General features: G+C 42.9%; 1 protein-coding gene across 4 annotated transcripts in view; it reads left to right on the top strand.

Moving 5' to 3' along the window:
- Positions 1-25,507, top strand: part of LOC126537808 (uncharacterized) — a 269,368-nt gene that overhangs the window by 27,489 nt on the left and 216,372 nt on the right. The gene's annotated exons all lie outside the window — the stretch shown is intronic.

Genomic DNA, 25,507 nt, shown 5'->3' with positions numbered 1-25,507 from the left:
TTTCAGAAAGCAAGAAAATAGGACTGGCCAAATATTGGAAGCTTCAAATACAAATCAAATATTACGCACTGAATCTTCATATTTGAAAATAAACTATTCTGTAATTGAAGATATTCGATACAAACTAAACATTTTGCAACAAATGACTGTTAAAGTCTGGTTACTCTCCTCTCTATGCGAAACAAAGTAATGGAAGTTATCAGTAGTTCACCAACGACATAGGTTTTCGACGCAATGCAGAAGCAAAAATAAGTGATGCAAACATTGTTTACTCTTTCGCTGCGCAACCCTGCATGACAACGACACTCTCAAAACAAACAGAGTTCCGGGAACTTTCTTCGAGGGAGTATCTACTTGTCCCATATTTGACCCCCTCTTTCCAAAGTAGATCGAGCCCCCTCTGATAGAGGGCAGAATAACTCCCTCCAAAAGAGTTTTATTACTCCACTGCAAGGGAGTGCTAGCACTCTTCCACAGAGTGCTAATACTCTCCCCACCAGGGTAATAGCACTCACCCAACGTGTTAGCACTACCCCAAAGCGTGTGCTTCTACTCCTCCAAACTGAGTGTTTTTACTACCCCAAACAGAGAGCTTGCCCTCCTCCTAACAGAGAGATTGTACTCCTTCAGTACAGAGTGCTAGTACTCTTCCCAATAGTTTGAAAACATTCACGATGTAGAGCCATGGTCGCGTCAAAAGGGATTCACAATACTTACATGTCGGGAAAATTTAATTCCTTCATAAGCAGCTCCTGCGCTTATGCTTGTTGAAGTGGATGTAATCTGTTGTCGCCGAGTTACTCAAATGAAAATTTTTGTCTTAAGAGGCCGAAATCTTCATTGATCACTCGCAAGACAAACTGCATTCGAGAAACATGCGGACACACATAAAATTACATTAAAATGATGTCCATGAACTTTACAACATATATTCTAAAAGAACACAATAGATTCTCTAAAGTTTCAGCAGTTTTTCAGTGTAGAAATATCCTTTAATTACAACTGGCTCCATCTTTTCAAAACTAAAGTATACAATGAATAGTTAAACAGAACAAACGTGCACAAAGTCACAAAGTATTGACACTATGATCTAAGAAATATATGCGCGACGTAATTGACCAGTAAGCGCATTTATAGCATAAAACCCATGCACTTATATAGCAGAGGTTATAAGTTGAGTTGCTAAGCATGGTGCTGGTAACGTAAATTCTGCGAGGAACTTTTCCGGCTATATCGCAGCTCACTTGATAACGTTTTGTACAACGTATAGATGTTCCTGACTGAGAATACAGTGCATTTAGATATGTGTCGTATATTCTCAGGTGAGGTCGCAGGCTTTGGTTATAAATATTTCACAGAAAGTATTTCATGTATGGCCTGCACTCTATTGTTTCTAAGCGTGTGTGTGTTCCCGGTTCTGAAGCAATATCCAACGCGGTCTCAAAGCGGTACAGAGGCATATCATATTTCCTGCTCTGTTGGCGTCCTCACGAAATAGTTTCCTGGTGCCGTGGGGATTGATCCGTTGCACTTTCTCACAACAAATCATATTAAATTTGCAGTATTATCTATTGTGTAGCACATTAGTATAAAACTGCAAGGAGCAGTGGCATTAAAAGCTTGCACATCAAATTTTTTTGTGATATGTTGGACCTTCTGATTCCGCATTACGGTATGGATGCTGTAAGTCTGAGGAGCAGCTTGCATAATTACATGATCGATTATTATGACGAGTTGAAAATGAAATCTAAATAATGTATCATGGCTTCAGGTGTGAACCAAAAATGAAATGTGATGAATACGACGCATCAAAAGCGACACCAGCATAAGTACAGGCAAGACAGTGCAAAAAAGGACAAAGAAAATAATAAATTGGAAATGGCACCATCCTGTATTAGGCATCCCTTCCATGTCCGTCAATATTTGCATGTGGCTACGTCTATACTTGCACAATGAACCAACTACCTGAAACGAAAGCTTTCTTCCTAAGGACGTGGTTAAGGTACACTAAACTAAGAAAAATTATCACGCTTCAGATAATCTTGTCTTCGTCTCAAAACATATGTATATGTATCTGGGAAGACAAATAGAGTCCCTCACTGTGTACTTTATTTTAATCCGAGAAGTTCACTATGGGCAAAAATGCTTTAATTTAATATTGCCTTATAAAAATTATGCCTGCAGAAGCCATCAATCTAAGGGGCTTTTGCTTGATTAACACTATTGTTTGCATCCGCCAATTAATGAACAAATGTTCCACTCAGATGTTCTCAGTTATTTGCATTGAACAGATTCCTGCCTCCATTAGCATACTTGGCTGGCAAGTAGATCGAGCCAGCCTAATCAAAATCTGAAATACCAGCCGGAAGCGTACATATGACTTTTTCGCACTAGGAGATACCTGTTTTACATGTGCAAATTAATTTTACAGTGGAGCTGTTAGAACTGCGCTGCGTTTTTCTTGACGTGCGCAGCTTCGCCAAGCTGGGGAAGGGTGAGCTGAGAGGGAAACCGTGATGTCAAAATAGCATCGTGCAGCGTAGCGAAGCGGCGAAGGTGGATGGAACCTAGCGAGGGTGAAGTAGCGGCGCGCACGCGAGCGAGGAACGCGGCGTGTATGCGTGCCTGCTCCTCTGGCGCACGAGGCAGGGGAATCACGTGATGGAGGAGGGGCGTTCTTCGACAGTTGCTAGGGTGCCTCGATGTCCTCCTCGTCCACCGCTCCATACAGAGCGGAGAAAAACGCGCCGTCTACTACGGCGTTGTCCAGGCGAATCGCGGACACCGTTGTAGACGCCTTTGGCGGACACCGTAGGTTCACCATGCCGCCGGTCGGATGTCTTGTGCGCGGCTTGGTCCTACTTTGCTGGCCTTCACCCAGCTCCACTGGTCTCTGGCGTTTGCGATAGCTGAGCAGCGCATATTTTTTTGAATTGCGAGCGACTATGTGGCTTCTAATTATGACGCAACATGCTCACCACGGTGTACACAGTTAAAGGACTCGCTCCTTGCTGCCGCTTCGGGAGCCGCAAGTGGTTCTTATGAACTGGTTCGGTGAGCATGTAAGTATGAGATTAATGACTTCTTAAAGCGTGAGTATTCTGCCCCCAATGGTTCCCCTTTCTAAAACCTAGAAGGAAGCCATACTTCTAAAGGTAAGTGTGAAAAACAGATAAAAGGGAAGACAGGAAAATCTGTCTTCTTTATATCAGCGTTTAAAATAGAGAATGAAAGTGGTTTGTACTTGTATCCTTGCGTTTACATCCTGTTAAATTATGTCAGCAGCTAACCAAACGTGAGCTGTTGATATTATAGTCAAAGCAGGCACCGTACTCAGTGCAAACATGTATTGCGTCATTAAGCAAAGCTGCTATGTTATTGTAACGTTATATTTTTGTCACTTGGATATATGTTGTGAGCGACAAGACAAAAAACGGTCACTTCTTTAAAATCTAATAAGCTTTTCTTTAAAACACATTTCTAACCTTTCATTGACACTTGCTCCTATGCGTTTGTCTCCAGAGAGCAGACTTAGTCTTAACTTTCCCATTAGAGACATTGCAAAAATGCCGTATGAAAATGACTGCCAAGAGCACGTGAAAATTTTCACCTTTGTCTGACATACCGTCTTTGAAAGTTTTGGTGACATTTATTCAAATGGTGCACTCAATATACCCACATTCTAGTTTTCCCACCCAAATTTCATGGCAATGTATTTTAATTCTTGGGAGTGTACTCCTCTGCACAATGTGGAGTCGTGCTAGACTGGCTCTCTGACAATCTTGTGTCCTTGCAGCTAGCTACCTCCTTCTATTATATAAAGTGGGTGCCTGAGAAATATCGTGTGCAGAAGTCAAAATGAGAACATGGTGTAAAACATCAAGAAGATCAAAAAGTAAGGTCACTGCACCAAAAGAAAGTCTTAGCTCTTAGTCTTCTTATTGAAATACATTCAAAACACTTAAATCACTGCAATAGTCAACTGCTAAATTAACTTTATATTTATATATAAAGAAAAAAGGAGTAACCAAGAGTTCATCCTCGTTCAGCAGTAATATCAAAACACTCCTACTAATAAGCAGAATATTGATCCTTATCTGATGCCGTAAGTCCGTGATTAGTCTGGTGCTTCACAAACACCACTAAGACAAATCCTAAACGATGCGTGTCCAGTGCGGACCCGCACCATCTCTAGTTGTGCCACTGCTTAAGCCACAATTTGAGGATCATATCTGTAAACATGACGCTCAGCAGGGATGAAAATGTGGTCAACCAGTTGAATGCATATTACTGGGTGTGCCTATAAGAAAAGGCAACAAGGCTTCTTACGGCAAGCTTACCCACATTCCAATACTAACAAGAAACAGTTAACTGTGGCCTGCATCTAAGAATACTAAAAGGCACGAAGTTGTTTTCTTTTTAGAGGTACGAAATGGAGTTCATTTTTGATAGACTCGACTATTGCTACAGTATGAAATCTAGGATTTTACATTCTCGGAGGCATGTAAAGGTGGCGGTCAGACCAGAGTTATTAGTTTACTAGACGAACGCTTTGTAATGTGCTTATCAGAAGACTGGTAAGACACAACAAAGGCAGCGTTCTATTTTGATACTTTATTTTTCCACTAATATATTAAAGCGACGAACACACTGTGGTCTGCCGTGCAAGAGCAAGACGCACAGTTTACGCTTGTAACCCCCACAGGTGGGGTGACTGTTCATATGACATAACTCTGCAGCGCCGACTCATATTAGGAAATGCACAGGCGTATACAAAACAGTAGGCGTATGCAAAACACCCTGCAACTGTAGTTCTACACAGTAATCTTTATATTCGATTCCGATGCATAGCTCCCCACTTGAGGAGTCGGTTTAAATTGCCGCCATCACTCGGGAGTAAAGCCGCAGGTATGCTGCTCGTCCCACTGCGCAAGAAAAGCTCCGTGGGCAAGTCAGGGGAAGGAACAGAAGCCGACCACGAGGAAGCTTCCTGGCCTGGCGATGACACAGACATTGCAGATCAGTAGGTAATTACAGATATTGTAACAAAATATATTCTTAAGAGATATTGGTAGAAAGGGATATTGGTACAAATGGTCGAAATCAATTAGGTAAAAACAAAGAAAAAAAGAAAACCGCCTAATACTTGACCAGAACCAAGTGCTATCGCTTCTCTATATTCTGTACTATGTCTAACTTCTCTAAATCTCCTGAAACTTCTTTTTCTTTCTCAAATTTTCTTTGGCTGACTTTTACCGCTACCTGTGCATCTACTACATGGCGTTCTATCCTGATGTAATAATATGCCACTACAATGCAAAATGTGTACGTATCGGCGTTACGCGGCACGCATGTCACATCGCGTGTTTCGTTCCGTGCTAGGACATTCTTTAGTGCCTTTGGGATTAGTCTGGCAATGACCCCACGCTGAATGGTGGTATTAAAGCCGCCAACTATACGGAGGTGGGCTTTGGTTGCTAAGTGAGTTACCTGTTAGAGGAAATCGTGGTGCCAGGTCCTTCTGTCTTTCGGCGAGCTATAGATTTGGAGGAGAAATAGATTTAGGTCACCTTCCTTGGAGGAATGATTTCAAATCAAGGTGTGCTCTGCATCTGATCTATCGATAGTATGCTTGATTGTAATGGTGTATCACTGGTACAAAATCAAGGTGCCTGGGTCTGGCACATAAAGGGGCGATAGACATTAAAGTCCGCTAATTTGACCACGCGTTAAATTTTTTGAGGGAAATTATACCTGGCTAGGTGACGATGTGTTGGATGTGGAGCTGCTGTATGCTCCACCTAATGTAGTACCCCCCCCCCCCCTCTGCAATTCCGTTACCATACTTTGAGTTGCTGGCAGGCACCACAGTGGAGTAGGGGTGTTAGTGGTCGAGCTAGGGAGAGGGAAAGAGATTAGCTTCGATAGCCCTGAGGTGGTCCGTACATTCTTAAAATTTTCACACCCTTATGTGTGTAACGCGGGTGTATTTATCTGTTCAACATTGTAGACACCTTCGCAACACCCTTTTCAAACGGAATAGGGTGTTCAATAAGGAAACACCCTTGGAACACCCTCGTTTTTCTAATTTACACCCTATTTTAGGGGAGTAATTGAACAAGCTTACAGTATACGATATATGAACATTGACAATTAACGCTTTGATATTGGCTATGCGTGAAACGCGAGCTACCTCCGCTTGGATCAGGTCGCTGGAATGATAAGATCGGGGAATCTAGGCTGCAGCTCACTGATTCCGAACAGCGGTCAAAAATGAAGTTTCCCACGAATGCTGATTTCGAACGGATGACACTAACGCGCCGACTTTGCATAGCCAGATATCTGCAAAAGGCTTCGCATGATCAATGACAAAATATTTACAACGCTATCACTGAATACTTAAAGGTGTGCAACCACTTAGACTGGGAATGGTTAGCGGTGAGGGCTAACGGTAGATAGATCACCAACTTATGGTTTGTAGATGACGTCGGCATACTCAGCAACGCTGCAGACTATTTGCAACAAACGTATAAGGACCTTAGTCAAGAATGTGTAAGCGTCTGATTGAAGATTAGTATGCAGAAGAGATTAGTAACGTTCCACAGCCTGGCGAGAGAACGAATTGTCATGAGCGGCAGTCACCCTCTAGAACCTGCGCAGGGATACGTTTATTGAGGTTAATTACTAGCAGGGACCTCTGATCAAGGAAGTTAACAAAAATAAAAAATTAGTTGGAGAGCTTACGGCAGGCATTACTAAACCATGACCAATGGACCTTACTGCTAATCATTGCTTTCTACCGCTACTAACATGTGGAACCGAAACTTGGAAGTTACCAAAGAAGGTTGGGAAGACGTTGAGGGCCGCGCAACGAGCAATTCATTGAAAAATGTTAGGCTTGACGATAATAGACGGGAAGACAGCGATGTGGATTAGAGAGCGGACGGGGATAGCTGATATTCTGGTTGACATTAAGAGGAAGAAGTCGTGCTGGGCAGACCATGCAATGCGTAAGGGGGAGAACCGCTGGTCTGTTGGAGTTGCAGAATGAGTGCTAAGGGAAGGGAAGCACAGTCGAGGACGGCAGAGAATAAGGTGGGCGTGATGGAATTAGAAAATCTGCAGAAGTAGTTAGCACAAGACAGAGGTATTGGAGATCACTGTAGAAGCTTTCGTCCTGCGATGGGCATCAATATATAGGCTGATAATGATAATGTCACGACATCGATGCCAGCTACGTGGCACGTCATTCCTGTTATATCATGCATGCGTGTCATGCACGTTCTGATAGCTCGATTGCGTCGATTGCGGGAGGGGGACGGAGTAGCGGCGTATTCATAGGGGGGCACGCCGGGCAATTGTAACATTTTTGCTACTATGGCGCTGGCCCAGCTCCTTCCCCCACCATGCGCGGTCAATTGGGACCACGGCCCCCTCACACGAAAGATTTTCTGGCTACGCCACTGTGGGGAGAGGGGTGCAAGGTTGCTCTAGACCCCTCCCCCTAACTTTTCAACCAAAGCGGGAAAGGGAAGGGGGAGCTCCCGCCGGGCAGCAAACCTTAGGCATCCCTATTACCGGCTGCACTTGCTTTTGTACGTGAATACTGCCCTAATGTCATTACACAGGTAGGATTCATGGCGGTTCGAGCGCATGCGAAAATAAAAAGAACTACATACAGCCACCAGCAACTCTTAGCTTCAACAGGTCTTTGCGAGCTGGGCAAGAATCTCATTATAAGAAAAGCTTCGCACCCCTCTTACATGCACTGTCAGCTCTTGATCACCACCGACTGCACCTTTCCGATGAAAAATATCACAAAGGAACTCCCCTGGAAGTTGTCTAAGTATGCGTAAGCCTTGTGACACTTGCTCATCTACACGCAGTCCAATGTCACCAACGTTATTAGACCTGATCCGCCAAGTATAAGCGACAGCGCTTCGGCGACACGAGCTGCTGTGGTCGGCGCCGCAAAGCGAATGAAGCGAGCAAAGTACTGCAGGTGGCGGCGCCAGCGGCGCTGATGGCGTTTCGTTCATTTGGAGTCGTTATCGCTCTCTAGCGCGCCACCGATCCCCGTCGAACCAGTATCAACCGTTCTCCGGCGGCGTTTGCTTGTGGCACGGCCGCGCGAACGGTATCTTGAAAGAGAACTGCAATGCGGACAGATTGTGCCCACTGCTGAAAACTTCACGCGCTATGTACTCGCCGTTTACTTCGCTTTGAAAACAGACGCACGTACACCTATCTTGAAAGTGATCTGTGAAAAGTGCATAGTGCGGCATGTGCTGAGAGCTTCGTGAGCGCTGTGCTCTCGCCGCTTCGGTCGCGCTGAAGCGAGAGCTAGCACGAAGATGAATTCACTCACTGCTGCTGGTTCTACTTTGAAAGATATCATATGGTACGGACTGACGGACGGACTGTTTTTCTTGTTCGGTAAGTATAGAAATGCTTAAATAATAATAAAAAAAAATAGCAGGACCTGCGAATTTCGCGATAACAACCAGCACCAACCTACTCCCACGCCCCCCGCTGAGGGATGCCGTCTTAGTCGCCAGCTCCCCACCCTCAGCAAAAGCAACACTACGCTTCTATCTAAGTCGAATAAACGATAATGAAACGCTAACAACGCAAATATGGCGTTTCTTAACGTGTTGTCTCGTGGCCTCCGAGATTTGCGCGCGAAGCTGGCGCGCGCTAACCTGGGAGGCCATAATGGATGGCCTAATAGCATAAAAAGCCAAAAAGTAATGCCAAGTGACACAGTAAAAGAAATGTCAACAAAGAACTGATCCTAACCACACTGTTTGGGCAAAAAAAATAAAAACTTAGACGACCGCAACACACGCCAGTAAAGCCACCACCGCCGCCGCCATAACTTGGTAACCAACAGTTGGCAACATTCATTCTAGCTTTTCTTCTACATCGCTGCTTCTTCTCCGCTGCGAGAGTCACCATCTTTTCGCACATATCGCATCCTATCGTTTTGTTTTTGTGCAAGTCCACGCACGCAGCCCATCGGGGGATGCACGGCTTCACGGCGTCGCATTGCGACCTGCGTCATTTTTTCGCGTTCGCACAATCGGTGTGATACGTGTCGCATGTGAAATGTTTGATAGAAGTGCCTCACGTCGAAGTGAAGTGGCCGTACGGGTACTTGGCAGTGTGCCCCTTTCTCGGAAGCGTCGTCGGATTTTCGACATGCAGATTTCAGGTACGTGCAAGTGCGTTTCGTCCTTCTATTGAGCTCCGGAGCAAAGCGTGCAATATTTCATGTTAAAGATGCAGTGTCGGTCATCATGGCGTGAATTTCGAGTGGCAAACGAGAACTGTGGCACTTAGCGCATACCGCGGCTGCTAAGTCAGCGTGGAAATTGTTTTACGTTACCGTAATATGTCGCTGTCAGTCTAATCTGCGGCTTGTGGACAGCTAGCCCATTAACTTTTGCTTGTGGCAGCGATAGGTATATAAATGGAAGTGGAAATAATTTTCGAGAACAGACAGTTGTTTCGCTCGATGTTTGGTCGCCTTATGCGCAAATATTGCCCGGTCAAGTATCCTGTTAATTTATGCCGACACTCGTCCATCATATCTTTAGCCGATTATTATCCCCGAGTACAGGAAGATGCCAAACTTGTTGTGAGGTGTAACAAACGCGGGAAATTCAGTGGCGTGGCTACAAGTTTCTGCTTTTACGCTTCTTGCATTCAAAGCCAACGCACACAGTATTACAGATTTATTTCCATTTGTGCTGTACTTGATCAATCCAATATTTGCTCGTTAATCTTCTCCCTTTATTATGTATTCAGTTTGGCTACCAGAAAATGACAGAATTTTTTTCAGTATCCTTGTGACGGAATATTTGACTAACGGCCATGTGTGAAACGCACAAGATGAAAAAACTGAGAGCAAAATTATGAGTTGTGGCTTTTATAGAGTTTGGACACGACTTTTCGTGAGGATGACCAGCATGGCTGAGTAGCATGGCACCATAGTAACTGGGCTATATCACCAGGTCAGGATGAGAAATACTGCTTAGAACTACCAACTTCCTGGCTCACAAGCACTTTGCCCTAGGTTAAAGGAGTATAGAGTACTGACAGCGACCATTTATTTATGTACCTATTCCTTTTTAGGCTGTCGACTCCATTATTAGGGTGCGAAGCTTCAATTAGTCAAAACTACCGTAAATTACGCAATCAGCTCAAAACACACACCATGTATGCAGGATTTGGACATGAAAATGGAGTCAGTGCATTTCGCCAAAAATCGAGGTGGCAGCCACACTATTTCATGCATTTTGCCTAAAACATAGTGAATAATAATTTAGCAATTTCTAAAAATTATTCTCAAAAACTGTTTTTTTTTTTTTATTTCAAGCCTGAAAGAAGGAGCCAAATGGTGTTCAGGTGCACGAGCGGTTAGTTGCGCAGCACTTCTTGCATGCATTCACGGGCTTCTTTCAAGCTTAAAAAAAAAAAAAACATTTGTATTGCACCTAGTTAGCAGTAGAAAGCTGGATTTGAAATTTTTCGGGATGCTCTAAGATTTTCTCACTGACACTTTTGCTTTGAATATAATATTTTAGCAGTTGAATAATTGATAAAAACTAATTACCTAATTAGGCGAAATGCAAAAATGGGTTTGACTTGCTTAAAACGATGGCAAACAATATTACCTTGCTTCTGTCCAGCTACATGGCACTTGTACATATTTAAAGCTTACACAAGTCACACAGGCCACCTGGTACTTATAAGGCATATGTAGAAGCTGCTAAGTTGTGTGAACCAACCTTGTGCAGCGAATCATGAGCAAGAGCCCCGTTTTGTTGACTTAAGGGCACGAGAGAGTTACATGCTTGACACCTTGTATCAGTGTGTTCTAGGCCTCTTCGCAGTTTAGCTGCTACGTAAAAATTTTTCTGCACATGTAAGGTTATATACATCTTCCAAGTATATTGACTCGTATTTCCAAAATAAACCATCCTCGCACGTCCTTCATTATGTCTTCATCAGTTGCTGCGCTAAATTTTCATCATGCATCTGCACAAATTCTCATCTAGTTTTCATATTTCCTTGTTGTTTGATGGATTTATTTCTGAACAAGTTGTTTTCTTTAAACCGTGTTGCACACAGCAGCGCTGTCTTGAGTGGGAATTGTTTAGTTTTTTTTTAGATTGACATTAATACACCTCGCCTTGACAATGTAAGGCTTTCTATGTAACACGGCAATAATGCTTTATATTGTATTCTAGCATCACGCAAGGGCTGTTTACTTACCAGATGTGAATATATATATGTGCTGGAAGTAGCAGAACTACAAGAAGCCAGCAGGTTATGAGGCCAAGAAACGCACTGCGGTACTACGGCCGCGTTCCAGCGTCGACAATCTGAGGGACCATTGCGGACGCTCGAATGCTGCCTTGGTAGCACTGTGATTAGTGCATGGCATGCCTAATGCAAAGGTTGTAGGTTCGTTTTCCAGCCCTGGCTGGTTGGTTTTTGATCATTTTTATTTCCCTTTATCATTTCTACATCTCTAGAAAATTACAAATTTCCATGTGCCTTCCCTGGCTTCTTCCAGCTGTGAATAAGAAAAATCGGGATCCTCAGTTCTCTTTCTCGCTTGGAAGAACAGGAACTTCGTTTTAAAAATAATGAATTCACCTTATACAGCATCTCAATGTGGTGGTCTCGCAAAGAAATCTTATCACAGCATGTGTATTACTAAGTGAAGTTTTTGTTAAAATAATCATATAGCATGGAATCTAATTAGTAGCCTTTGTGTACAGAGATATGACTAGTATAATAAATATGGAGGATTTGAAGAAGGACTTCTAACATAGTCTGATCATGTGTTTAAAGAAACTGTAATTTAACATGATTTCAGCCATAACTATTGCCCCTGAAAAACATTTGGCTTATCTGCATTGGCATTGTTCTCAGAGAGCACCAATACTGCTTCGATTGAAGTAGCCTCGTGGCACATAAAGCATCGCTTCTTGCTCAGTCAAGGAAATCTTATCTGCATATCTGAGGTGCATGTGTCATATGTTGGAATGCTGTTTAAACGATGCTAATAAGAAAATAACTTCACTAGCGTTCCAGACATTGTCGAGATTGCTTCGGTAGTCTATGCTACTCGATCATAACCAATTTATCAGGTTGAACTTTCATCACAGTTGGCTTTGATATGTTTACGCAAAATACCACAATTGCCAACTAGACATGTCACTGCACAAAAACTTGGAATTAAGGACCAGCATCATTTATGGGACAGCAAAATTAACACAAAAATTAAAAGCTGCTCTTTGGAGCAGGTTTCCCTCAATGCCGACCGTAACCCATCTTTGACAGTCAGAGCAGCATCACATCGGGCAGAATGAGTGCGACTCGTCATTGGCGATATTGGTACTGCCTCCAGTCACTAGTACAGCTCGAGATCAGGGGTTAAAATGTTAAAGGTTGGGACTTCGTTGCTGCCCAATTTTAATCCTGCAGCTGTTACACTTGGGTGTAGCGTGTGTATGTACGTGTGCATGCATCAAAAGACTTCATGCTAGAGCTAAGCAACTGTAGTGCGGGGAGTCATCAGTCATCTTTATATATTTGCTTTGTAAAGATGCGCTAAGTTTATCGTTTGCAGTATAGACTTGGCGCTCCTTGGCCAAAGGTGCCCTTGTGCTATTAAAACATATCACTTGATTATCTTTTTGCACTAGCAGGTGCTTATCATTCTCTTTTTCAGGATCGGTGCGCCAGTCTTTATTTTTTTTTTAACCGTGCACTTCCCACTCCCAGGACTGCATGTCATCTGAGGTGTCCCTTTTTCAGCAAAAAATGTTGAGGTTGTCTTTGTCAAACTCGATTTGCTGCCTCAAACGAGCTTGCACAAACTGACCGAGCTGATAATTCTAGCTGCTTATATATGAAATATGTTGCGGTTATGAATTCTCATAATGAATGACACATAGTAAAAAATTTTAGGTATTAAATACATTAATGAAATGTTTAAATGTGAGCTAAACTTAACCATGCTTTTTTACCGCGATGCAAGGAGAAAAAGTCCCGATAGCACCATGCATTCAGTATGGTGACCCAGACGTTGTGTATGCAAGCCGCCTGCTTCATGTGGATCAAGAACTACTCTTCAGTGTCTCGCAAAGACTTGCACGCAAAGCCCTCAACACTCTCGTCTCAGGGAAATAGCTGCTCATCTATCAGCGTGTCCATCACCAAGACTGCAAGTCGTAAAGCTTTTAAACCCCTTACGAAAGCCTAATGATTTTTTTACTTGCTTTTCATGGTTGGCCGTAGAACCTGAACTTTTTTGATGTTTCTCACATTTTTACCTGGCACAAAGTGGTGCATTAACTTTTGTACCAGTGTTTAATCTATTTAAGTGATGCGCACTCTAATGCCTATCTGTTTTTGTTAGTGTTTAAGAAATTTGAATGTTTGATGAGGTAACAGCATTTCAATTTCTCCTCGTGGCTCATTTCTATGAGCTGATAGGGAAAAAAAACGTAAAGCTTGCCACATGCCAGTTGTAGCATTTCTTTTTTTCATGATTACAGTATCATCATCATCATCATCATCATCAGCCTAGTTACGCCCACTGCAGGGCAAAGGCCTCTCCCATACTTCTCCAACTACCCCGGTCATGTACTAATTGTGGCCATGTTGTCCCTGCAAACATCTTAATGTCATCCGCCCACCTAACTTTCTGCCGCCCCCTACTACGCTTTCCTTCCCTTCGAATCCAGTCCGTAACCCTTAATGACCATCGGTTATCTTCCCTCCTCATTACATGTCCGGCCCATGCCCATTTCTTTTTCTTGATTTCAACTAAGATGTCATTTACCCGCGTTTGTTCCCTCACCCAATCTGCTCTTTTCTTATCCCTTAACGTTACACCTATCATTCTTCTTTCCATGGCACGTTGCGTCGTCCTCAATTTCAGCAGAACCCTTTTCGTAAGCCTCCGGGTTTCTGCCCCGTAGGTGAGTACTGGTAAGACACAGCTGTTATACACTTTCCTCTTGAGGGATAGTGGCAACCTGCTGTTCATGATTTCAGAATGCCTGCCAAACGCACCCCAGTCCATTCTTATTCTTCTGGTTATTTCAGTCTCATGATCCGGATCCGTGGTCACTACCTGTCCTAAGTAGATGTATTCCCTTACCACTTCCAGTGCCTCGCTACCTATCGTAAACTGCTGTTCTCTTCCGAGACTGTTAAACATTACTTTAGTTTTCTGTAAATTAATTTTCAGGCCCACCCTTCTGCTTTGCCTCTCCAGGTCAGTGAGCATGCATTGCAATTGGTCTCCTGAGTTACTAAGCAAGGCAATATCATCAGCAAATCGCAAGTTGCTGAGGTATTCTCCATCAACTTTTATCCCCAATTCTTCCCACTCCAGGTCTCTGAATACCTCCTGTAAACACGCTGTGAATAGCATTGGAGATATCGTATCTCCCTGTCTGACGCCTTTCTTTATTGGGATTTTGTTGCTTTCTTTGTGGAGGATTACGATGGCTGTGGAACCGCTATAGATAGCTTCCAGTATCTTTACATATGGCTCATCTACACCCTGATTCCGTAGTGCCTCCATGACTGCTGAGGTTTCGACTGAATCAAATGCTTTTTCGTAATCAATGGAGGCTATATATAAGGGTTGGTTATATTCCGCACATTTCTCTATCACCTGATTGATAGTGTGAATATGGTCAATTGTTGAGTAGCCTTTACGGAATCCTGCCTGGTCCTTTGGTTGACAGAAGTCTAAGGTATTCCTGATTCTATTTGCGATTACCTTAGTAAATACTTTGTAGGCAACGGACAGTAAGCTGATCGGTCTATAATTTTTCAAGTCTTTGGCGTCCCCTTTCTTATGGATTAGGATTATGTTAGCGTTCTTCCAAGATTCCGGTACGTTCGAGGTCATGAGGCATTGTGTATATAGGGCGGCCAACCTTTCTAGGACAGTGTTCCCACCATCCTTCAACAAATCTGCTGTTACCTGATCCTCCCCAGCTGCCTTCCCCCTTTACATAGCTCCCAAGGCGTTCTTTACCTCTTCCGGTGTTACTTGTGGGATTTCAAGTTCCTCTAGACTATTCTCTCTCACCTTATCGTCGTGGGTGTTACTGGTACTGTATAAATCTCTATAAAACTCTTCAGCCACTTGAACTATCTCATCCATATTAGTAACAATATTGCCGGCTTTGTCTCTTAACGCACACATCTGATTCTTGCCTGTTCCTAGTTTCTTCTTTACTGCTTTTAGGCTTCCTCCGTTCCTGAGTGCCTGTTCAATTCTATCCATACTATAGTTCCTTATGTCCGCTGTCTTACGCTTGTTGATTAACTTAGAAAGTTCTGCCAGTTCTATTCTAGCTGTAGGGTTAGAGGCTTTCATACATTGGCGTTTCTTGATCAGATCTTTCGTCTCCTGCGATAGCTTACTGGTTTCCTGTTTAACGGCGTTACCACCGACTTCTATTGCGCACTCCTTAATGATGCCCATAAGATTGTCGTTCATTGCTTCAACACTATGGTCCTCTTCCTGGGTTAAAGCCGAATACCTGTTCTGTAGCTTGATCCGGAATTCCTCTAGTTTCCCTCTTACCGCTAACTCATTGATTGGTTTCTTATGTACCAGTTTCTTCCGTTCCCTCCTCAAGTCAAGGCTAATTCGAGTTCTTACCATCCTATGGTCACTGCAGCGCACATTGCCGAGCACGTCTACATCTTGTATGATGCCAGGGTTCGCGCAGAGTATAAAGTCGATTTCATTTCTAGTCCCACCATTCGGGCTCCTCCACGTCCACTTTCGGCTAACCCGCTTGCGGATAAAGGTATTCATTATCCGCATATTATTTTGTTCTGCAAACTCTACAAATAACTCTCCTCTGCTATTCCTAGAGCCTATGCCATATTCCCCCCCTGACTTGTGTCCGGCCTGCTTCTTGCCTACCCTGGCATTGAAATCGCCCATCAGTATACTGTATTTTGTTTTGACTTTACCCATCGCCGATTCCACGTCTTCATAAAAGCTTTCGACTTCCTGGTCATCATGACTAGATGTAGGGGCGTAGACCTGTACAACCTTCATTTTGTACCTCTTATTAAGTTTCACAACAAGACATGCCACCCTCTCGTTAATGCTATAGAATTCCTGTATGTTACCAGCTATGTCCTTATTAATCAGGAATCTGACTCCTAGTTCTCGTCTCTCTGCTAAGCCCCGGTAGCACAAGACGTGCCCGCTTTTTAGCACTGTATATGCTTCTTTTGGCCTCCTAACTTCACTGAGCCCTATTATATCCCATTTACTGCCCTCTAATTCCTCCAATAGCACTGCGAGACTCGCCTCACTAGATAACGTTCTAGCGTTAAACGTTGCCAGGTTCATATTCCAATGGCGGCCTGTGCGGAGCCAGGCATTCTTAGCACCCTCTGCAGCGTCGCAGGTCTGACCGCCGCCGTGGTCATTTGCTTCGCAGCTGCTGGGGACTGAGGGCCGGGGTTTGATTGTTGTGTTCATATAGGAGGTTGTGGCCAAGTACTGCACCAGGGTGGCCAATCCTGCTCTGGTGAGAGAGTGCGTTACCGGTTCTGGTCACCGGGATCAGGCCGCACTCCAGGCCTGTTTGTGCAATTTTCTCAACACACGGTTGTTGTTTTTTTCTGGTATTTTCCGGTGGAGAATTGTGCGGCCCGGGATTTGAATCACGGTCCTCTTGCACGGGAGGCGGATACTGTACCGTCCCCGCGGGAGTTAAATTTAAAAATAAATTGTGGAATTTTACGTGACAAAACCACTTTCTGATTATGAGGCACGCCGTAGTGGAGGACTCCGGAAATTTCGAACACCTGGGGTTCTTTAACGTGCACCTAAATCTAAGTACACGGGTGTTTTCGCATTTTGCCCCCATCGAAATGCGGCCGCCGTGGCCGGGATCCGATCCCGCGACCTCGGGCTCAGCAGTCCAACACCATAGCCACTGAGTAACCACGGCACGTTTCAAAAGATTGAAAGTGGGAAAAAAATCCTCAAGAACATAATCATCCTAGAATTCTCATGTCAGAGTAAAAAAGAGCATTGGTAAACAATAAGTGCATATTCACTTGAGCTTAAAAGTACAGTTATTCATTACTAGTCATTCCATATGAGATGCTGACAGCTTACAGCTCTGCAATGACTAATGCCTCATGCATCTTGGGAGCACATTGGCCGCAATGTGTACAAGTATATTCGATAACAATATATCTTGAACCTAGATTTGCCACACAATTTATAGCTGATGGCTTTTTTGTCCTCTTCATGTTACTGCCATATATTCAATAATCATCTACATGGAGAGGACACTACAGGCATTAAATTAGAAAATGGCGCTTGCATTTCAGGGGACAAATTGTCCAGCATGCCTGTCACAAAACGTGTTCTAGGGGCTACCTTGCCTCTATAGGTAAAGGGACACCAGACGCTCTGTGTACAATGTAATCGGTGTAATTTCCGGAGTGCTTAAAAGATGTGCTACGGGCTGTACTGGCACTGTCTGCTGATAATGCATGGTGGTTCTAGGAGGCAGGCATGCAAGCTTGGAGACAAAAAATGCGCTGTTTGCTTGCAAATGGCCAACATATTGTTTGCATGTTGAATTTTTTTTATTATCATCGCTTGGTTGTGTAGTGGACACAGCTTTCACACCTGGAGAAGAAGCATTGGGATCATGAAACACTTCAAAATAGCAGCTTCAATATATCCTGAGTCTGCATCACATAAATTCATGGATGCATGAGTGAGCCCACTTGTTAACACGCAAGAGTGCTCATGATGTCTGCCATGCATTATCGACCTGATCTGCAGGTCAACGCCATCGTGAGACAAGCTGATGCTGCATTTGGAGAAAATGTAGCTGCGAGCTTGCTTTATAAGAGCCGGCTTTTGAGAATGCAGAATGAGCTCAACACATAGATAGCCGGAATAAGTTGTTGAGGATTTCATAGCCCAATGTATTTTGTGGTGCTAATATGGTGCTGAAAGCTGTTGATTGTTACTTTCATATGGTGCACAAGAATTGCGATAGCAACTTCTTCACTGGATTACATAGCAAAGGAATACCCGACATAAGCTGGTAACTTGTAGCTGCATTTTCAAAAACTGGTTTCTTGTTCAGTTGAGATTTTGCCACTATGCATTGTTTATTAGGTGTTGTGTCCTGTTTTCATTTTTCTACAGCTTCTTAGTTAAACGTCTGAATAGTGAACACAACTAGACGTTTTTGCTCGATTATCTAAATTGTACTCCTTGCTTCAAAACATGTAAGTTCGAAAGTGCTTCGCACTATACTGAATAAAATCGCTTGAAGAAGCTATAGCCACCAATAACACGCACGACATAGTTATGAAAATTGTAATATTGTTTTTTGATCTACAGGGTGTCCCTACTATCGTGCAATGAGATATAGAAATATGCAAAAGCTATGTAGCTACATATAACCAAGGTAATGTTGTTTACTGTCGCTTGGAGTACACCGATTATTTTTTGCATTCTGCCTAATTAGATATTTGTCCTTAAGTAGTTGTTAATATTATCACCTATAGTAATTAGATGAAAAATGTCAATGAGAGAATTGTAGAGCAACATGAAAACCTCCCGATAGAACTTTCTGTTGCTCACTGTGTGCTATAGAAAAGTGTTTTTCCAAGAAAGAAGCCCGCGAATACACGTAAAGTGCCTTGAGTGGCCAGACACGCGGAAATCTTGTATCGCAAAGCTATAAATACAACTTAAATGGGTTCTTTTTAGAAAAAAGCTCGGCTCAGAAAATAATCCTTTCTTATGCAGCCTGTGGAGGCAAGGATTTTTAGGCATAGCCATTGCTCTCAAGAAAGATGCCGAGGCCACCTCAGTTGACAGCAAAAGCCAATACCACACGCACTTTTTACTCCTGCGACCATGAAAAGGTACCTGGGGCAGAAGTCTAATTCGTTGCCACCATATTTCTCCTGCAGTTTTTCTACCTACTTAGCCAACCAGGTGGGTCAAAGATGGCAAAGGGAACGAGAATCAACAGCTTCAAACAGAACTTGCTCAAGCTCAATGCAGTTTAAGTGTGAAGTTTTTTCCTTTTCATTTATAAGAAAAAACGCGAAATACGTAGACTGTATGGTCTTCATATGGACACTTCTTTACCGCAGAAAATCAGCAGTGATAAAAGCAGCTTTTGAAAGCTTGAATATCGGCCAGGATGATTTTGCGTAGATGAGATATTGATTATGAATGTTTTTGGTGAAGGTAGTAGTGGTAGCATATTGAATTGTCGAAGAGTTTAGGTATAGACTATAAGACAGATTTCATTCGACAGCGATAATTTTAAATCATGCCAATTATTACTGTGTCTGTAGTCTATGCGTGCCGAGCGACAGTGCTTCCTGATACAGTGCTTCTTGGTGACATAATTCTTGTGCTGTATAATTCACCTGTTTAAATTCCCGGTATCTCCCGTACAAGCAAATGTACATTCATCATAAGAAACGTTGTAGTGATTTCCGGAAACTTGCTGATGAGATTTCAGGGCGGCATGCACCCCAGGCTTAGACACGCATTCAAGAACCTCTTACCTTGCAAATGTTAAAGATACACTCCTGCGAAGCTATTTCTTGGTATGATTCAAAAAGGTATTTGTGATTACGAATTTGCCTAAATTGGCGATACAGTCAATATAGAACATGTCAAGCGATATCGCTGACGATGCATACACATTCTAACTCAAATAAATAAAAATAAATGTACACCAAATGCAAGAGTCACTGGCATGATGCAATTTTTTCAGTGGAATAAAATCTGTCCTCCGAGCTAAATCTGGAATCCTTCATAATTCAGACTACTAAACATCTCATAAGGGCTGCGACATGAAATGTACGTGTTGTATTTATTCCTAATTTTTTCTTAGAAGACCCGATCATGCTTAAACAGCAGCGAAAGAACTGAGGTCACAGTACCTAATACATTATATTGCTTCAAAAATTTGTTTCTCTGCCGACTGCAACATCCCAAACTAACCAATTTTGACAGCAAATGTGAGACAGAAGGCACATAACACTTAGGGTGGTGTCATTCGCTTTGCTTGTTTGGTAATGAAGATCATAGCTTACATGTTATGGTCTTACGTGTCATTACCTTTAAACAACAAAAACGACTAGGGAGTTGCGTTTTGCAAAACTGCATAGAGGTTTTTACTGTGTGCAGTTTAATTTATAATTTAGAAACCCTAACAACTGATACTAAATGCACTCTCCACAGCTTTAGGCTATACAGGTGCACTAGTTTACACGGAACACACTTATCACCTCGTTTTGGCCCAGCTGGCGATTCAGGTTCTTCAAATATGTTTCTTTGTATGGGATGGCGCATAGCGCTTCACTTATTTGGAGAATGTTGCATTTCAGTTGTGGCATACGAGATAAATTCATTAGAGAGTTTTAGCTTGCCCTAAACGTATTAGAGCTGTGTACCGGTAAACTGGCAGCAGCTTGCAGTAACTACAGCTTGTGCAAATACAATTGCAACTGCCATATTATATGTAACCGCAAGTGCACAGGCATAGGCAACAGCAATAGTTAGGATACACTAGTTTCTTTAAGTCTGGAGTATGCATCCGCCACCAGAAAATAAAGTATTCTCCTCCTCCTCATCTACCAGATTGGAATGTGAAGTGAGGTGTAATTTGTAGGTTTTACTCTTGCATAAACTTCATAAGCATTTGTCTATGTCGGCGCCACAGATCATTGTCGCAACGACTGTAAAAGCAGGGTGCCTGCTTACAGCCCCCGTAGAGAACAGTCTGTGAATATTTAAAGAACAGTAAACGTGATGAATAATCTAATAATTTTTAGTAACTTTCAACAAATTTAGCACGAATTGCTTTCCACTGTGGGGAAAGGCAAACTCTTAGCTTGGCACATCTGCACAAGTTTTGACAGCAGGATGTCATTTTGCATCAAAGAACGCATTTATACGCTTAAGGGAACAGGGTAGGCAAATTTTCCGAAAAAAATTGATTTTTTGTTTTTGTGTAATTTAAAATCTCTATTCTTTCGTTAACATGACCCAGTGTTTCATTTGCGCGCACGCGAAATATTTACCTCAAAATCAACATTTTTCGAAACCTAGGCGGCATCCAGCCACGCCCCCTTTGACACATGCTCGGGATCTTTGCCTCTCCTATACTGAAAAAAAAAATTTTTTTTCACCGCCTATTTTTTGTCACGTTTAGTGGAATGGCTGTCACTCATCTGGCAACAGTGAAAACCTAGCTAGCATATTTCACTTAGCCAAACGAATCCTAAGACGCAGCTGGATTACTCGCAACGCGCGGCGTTTTGCTCGTGCTTTGGCGTGTTTTCCCGGACAATCAAATTTATTTATTCTTTGGTGCTGGTTATTTAGCGGTAATGCAATGACGAAGCCAAAGAAGTGCTTCAAAAAACGCATCTTCCACAGAAACCGGCATAAGTCGACCTCCAATGACGCCAATTCTCCGCAACACAATCCAGCAGTGGGCGCCGCGGCCACCACGTGAGCGTCTGCATCGAAGCTTTCGCGCTCGGCGGAACGCTCGAAGCGGAACGCCGGTGTTTCAGCAGCTCTCAAAGCCTGAGCTTCTCCAGAAATGTCTCCATGGAAAAACTCGCAACGCGAATGAGGCGTTCAACAACGTTGTATGGGAGCGCGCTCCGAAGAATGTCTTTCTTGGCCTCAAGACGCTGAAAATATCGACAATGGATGCTGTGCTAACTTTTAATGACCGCAGCATTGCTCGATCCGACATTTTGAGGTCATTCGGAGTTTCTCCAGGACGGTTCACAGTCCAGTGGTTGCGCGAAGTTGACCGGCGGCGACTGTACTTTGCAGAGAGGGCTACACGACTGGTAACTAAGGAGGCCCGGAAAACAAGGCAGCTAGCATGGAAAAGAAGTGTTGATGATGGAGGGGACTACCAGGCTGGTGGCTATTGAAAAAATGTGCCAGAATTGGTTTCTATAGTCCTATATTGCAATAAAGCTCTTTCTTCCACTTCAAAGCCAATTATCTCAAAACACCAAATTTTGCTGTATTTGACCCTTTTTTTCAGAAACTACAAGAGCTAGGGAGAAAATATTTTCCAGATACTGAGCAAACATTACTGAAAGTCTACTGAACCAGGATTATAGATATCCTTGTAGGGGATTTTTGTTTACAGGCTATTTACTGCAGATTTTGGCTCTAAAATTTGGTGGGTCCAGTAAAAAAATGAAAACAAAAAAACAAATCTTTAAAAAGAAATAATCCTGGTTCAGTAACACTGCCTAACATTGCTGATTACAATGGCACCAAGTTTAATGTTCTAACCGCAGCAGATCACGAGAAAAAGGGTCACAAACATAGCCTAAAATGCATGGCAAGAATAGGACCTACCCTGTCCCCTTAACACCTTATCGGCAACGCTCTACTGCACAGAATGCCATGAGCTTTCAATGCATCGGTCACCATCTCACAAACCGGCTGCGCCATTGATAGTTGAAAAGTAGCATTGATGCAAAGCATATTTGATGTTCTAACACAAGAAATTCTGCCCTCTGGTCCCCTAATTGTCATCACTTGATTCCTAGTGTTATAATAGCATTATCGACAACATAACAGTCAGTGTGGTGTATAATTACTGTGTGTATGATGGGGGGGAGGGGGGAGGTTAAGTTTAGCAACTTTTCCCGATGGGTTGAATCCGTATTGTGAAATTCTGTTTGCTTCTTTCACTCATTCTTATCCAACTTCACTTTGCTTGTGGCACCAAGTATAGTGCAGTTTGCTAGTGCTCCTGCCACCATATAGTATGTGTAGGCATCTGTGTTGTAAAAAAGACCAGGTAATGGTTTGCCAGGAGCTAAGGCTCGCTTAGACCACCACATTTTGGGCTTATACCTGTGGATATTGCTGCTGAATGAACGCCCACCCAGCTTAACACTCCCATAACATTTTCTTCCGTTGTAATACTGCTGAAGCTTTGAACAGCATTTGAACTTAGACTTCATTAAAGAATGACCCATTTCTTTGTTCAAGTAAAAAAAAGGTTCCAAAGGAGGACAGTAACTTCAAGCTATCAAAAGCGGCTTGAATATAAACATTGCTCATTATATCGCAGTCTTGCACCTGGTTATCACATTGCCCATCCCATTTCTTTCACAGGCTGTTCTTTACTGTTCTGTGGTCATACCGAGTCTAGTTTTGATGTCCTCATCTTTTCACATTTTTTCAATGTATTTTTTCTTCATCAGCTTTCAACAAAATGTGTATTCGTAACGTGCGTTCATTTACCATGTCCACTGATCTTAACGAGATGCAGCTTGACACAAAATTTATTTTCCTAATTCTTCATTGCATTTTCCAAATGTGCAAACAGTTTATCTTCATTCGTATTTTGACTTCTGGGAAGACTTGGTCTACTGTATTTATTATTGCTTACATGAGTACATGGTTTTCTGTTTTTGTCACCCCTACTCTTTGCAAGTACTGACGGCAGAGCTCCTACCCGCTCCATCACGATCGCCACTGTTAAGCACACCCTTCCAGCCTATTGTATTCACCAGCTGCTCACCCAATAAGGGTGGGTGTCAGTGAGCTATGCATAAAGAAACGCTGCCTAGGAAAACAGTTGCTACCCTAATGACAACCACCCTTTTTGAAATGTCGGCTACAGCAACATCTCTTGTTCCAACAATGTTGGTCTACGTACATGTTTTTTATAACACATAAGTTACTGCTTTGTTGTGTTCTGTGATTATCCTTTTTTGCCGCTTTCTTTAGGATGAAAATTCACGAGTATTATTTGTTTCACCTAACAGCGGCAAGTTTGTCCTTGCAAAGCGTTTGGGGTCAAGAACAACTTTCACCAGAAAAGAGTGCAAGACGAGTGATTAAAGAAAATAAAGTCTCTTCTGTAATATAAGGAACTTGAGGACTGAAATTTGGCACTTTTTTGTATATATGCTATCCAATGCATTCATATCGCAAAGTGGAATTTTTTTTTAACTTTTCAGCTTTGTCACTGTGTTGGCAAGACAATTTTCTCCATGTTGACCTGCCCCGTCGGCTATGAGCTGCCTTCATGACATTTGCAATAAAGGATGTGTACTGTCGCGGACAATAGTACCCTGGAAGTGCGAGCGTCGACCAAATTGCATCTCGGCGTTCAAGACCATGGGAAACAGTGGGTCACGTATGCACATTCTGAACGCAGATGCTAGCGAAGCTGTTCCCAGCAGATAGCGCACGAATAAAATTTGGTCAGCGCTCGTGCGTCCTGGGCAATTTTGCTTCCGATAGTACATTTTCCAAGCAATGAATATGCTCTTTAAAAGGAAATACGGGGAGTACCTGTACTTTAACGGATGTATTACAGATTCAGCATACAGAGTATGGTTTTCTGAATATGCGAAGGACTTGTACTTTAACGGTTATTCTATATATTCGCCATGCAGTGTGTTCCGCTTTCTGAATAGGAGAAACACCTGTACTTTAACAGTTACAGTACAGATTCAGCATGCAGTCTTCTGTCTTCTGGACACAAAAGCACTCATATTTTGTATTACGGTCTGCATTTAACGGCTGCCCGTTCTACAGAAATGACCGTTCTTTATCTACGGAAGACCGTTTGGTCACACATTACCAGCAGATTTAGCATAAAACCATGAAACCTTTTTTATAGTGTTCTATTCCAAGCGTGTTAGTATTCTACAGTATTCCATTCCGAGCGTGAGGGTACGAGGGCCCCTGCCAAGCGCCATAGCGTTTGGTAGAGTCGGGGTTTCGTCACTGCAGTTGTAGTGGCCCGTAAATAGATTGTCCGGGGCTGGTATTGGTGCAAAAGTGGTATCAGAATGTGCGGCGCACCTTCATTAACCGTTGTTGTTATGATGGTATGCCACTCCTATCACGGCTTCTGGTCAAAGACTCAGAAGCTTTCGTTGGAAACGCAGCTAGCCGCAGAATAAGTATTGTTAATGCATGTCACTCTCACTGCCAAGGCTGGATGCTTGGACGACTTTGTAATAGTTCGTAGCGTTCCTCTGCATAGCGCATGAACGGCTGTAGCAAAAGTACAAAGGAGAAACAGCGGTCTTTCTCCTTTGTACTTTTACTGAAGCCACTCGCGCACGGCTCCAACTACCGCTAGGACCTCACCCCCAGATTGCGGAGGAAGACATAATTTGTCATTGAGGTCAGCTAGAGGTTGAAACGCCTTCTGATTTTGCTTAAAAAAGAATTCCTGAATGACCACAAAATGAAAGATAAAAAGAAACGAGCAAATCAACGTTTAGATCACATGTGAGGTGCTCGTTTAGCCACAACTTGTTTCGCCTGCAGCTTAGCGCGAGGCGAAGCAGAAGCAGTGATTTTGAGGTGTCAGGAAATTACATTATGCAAAACTCCAAGAAATATGGCAACAAATTTTTGTGA

The sequence above is a fragment of the Dermacentor andersoni genome, chromosome 4 (assembly GCF_023375885.2).
Source record: "Dermacentor andersoni chromosome 4, qqDerAnde1_hic_scaffold, whole genome shotgun sequence".
In the NCBI taxonomy this organism is placed as follows: domain Eukaryota; kingdom Metazoa; phylum Arthropoda; class Arachnida; order Ixodida; family Ixodidae; genus Dermacentor; species Dermacentor andersoni.
This window is presented reverse-complemented; position numbering and strand designations above follow the sequence as displayed.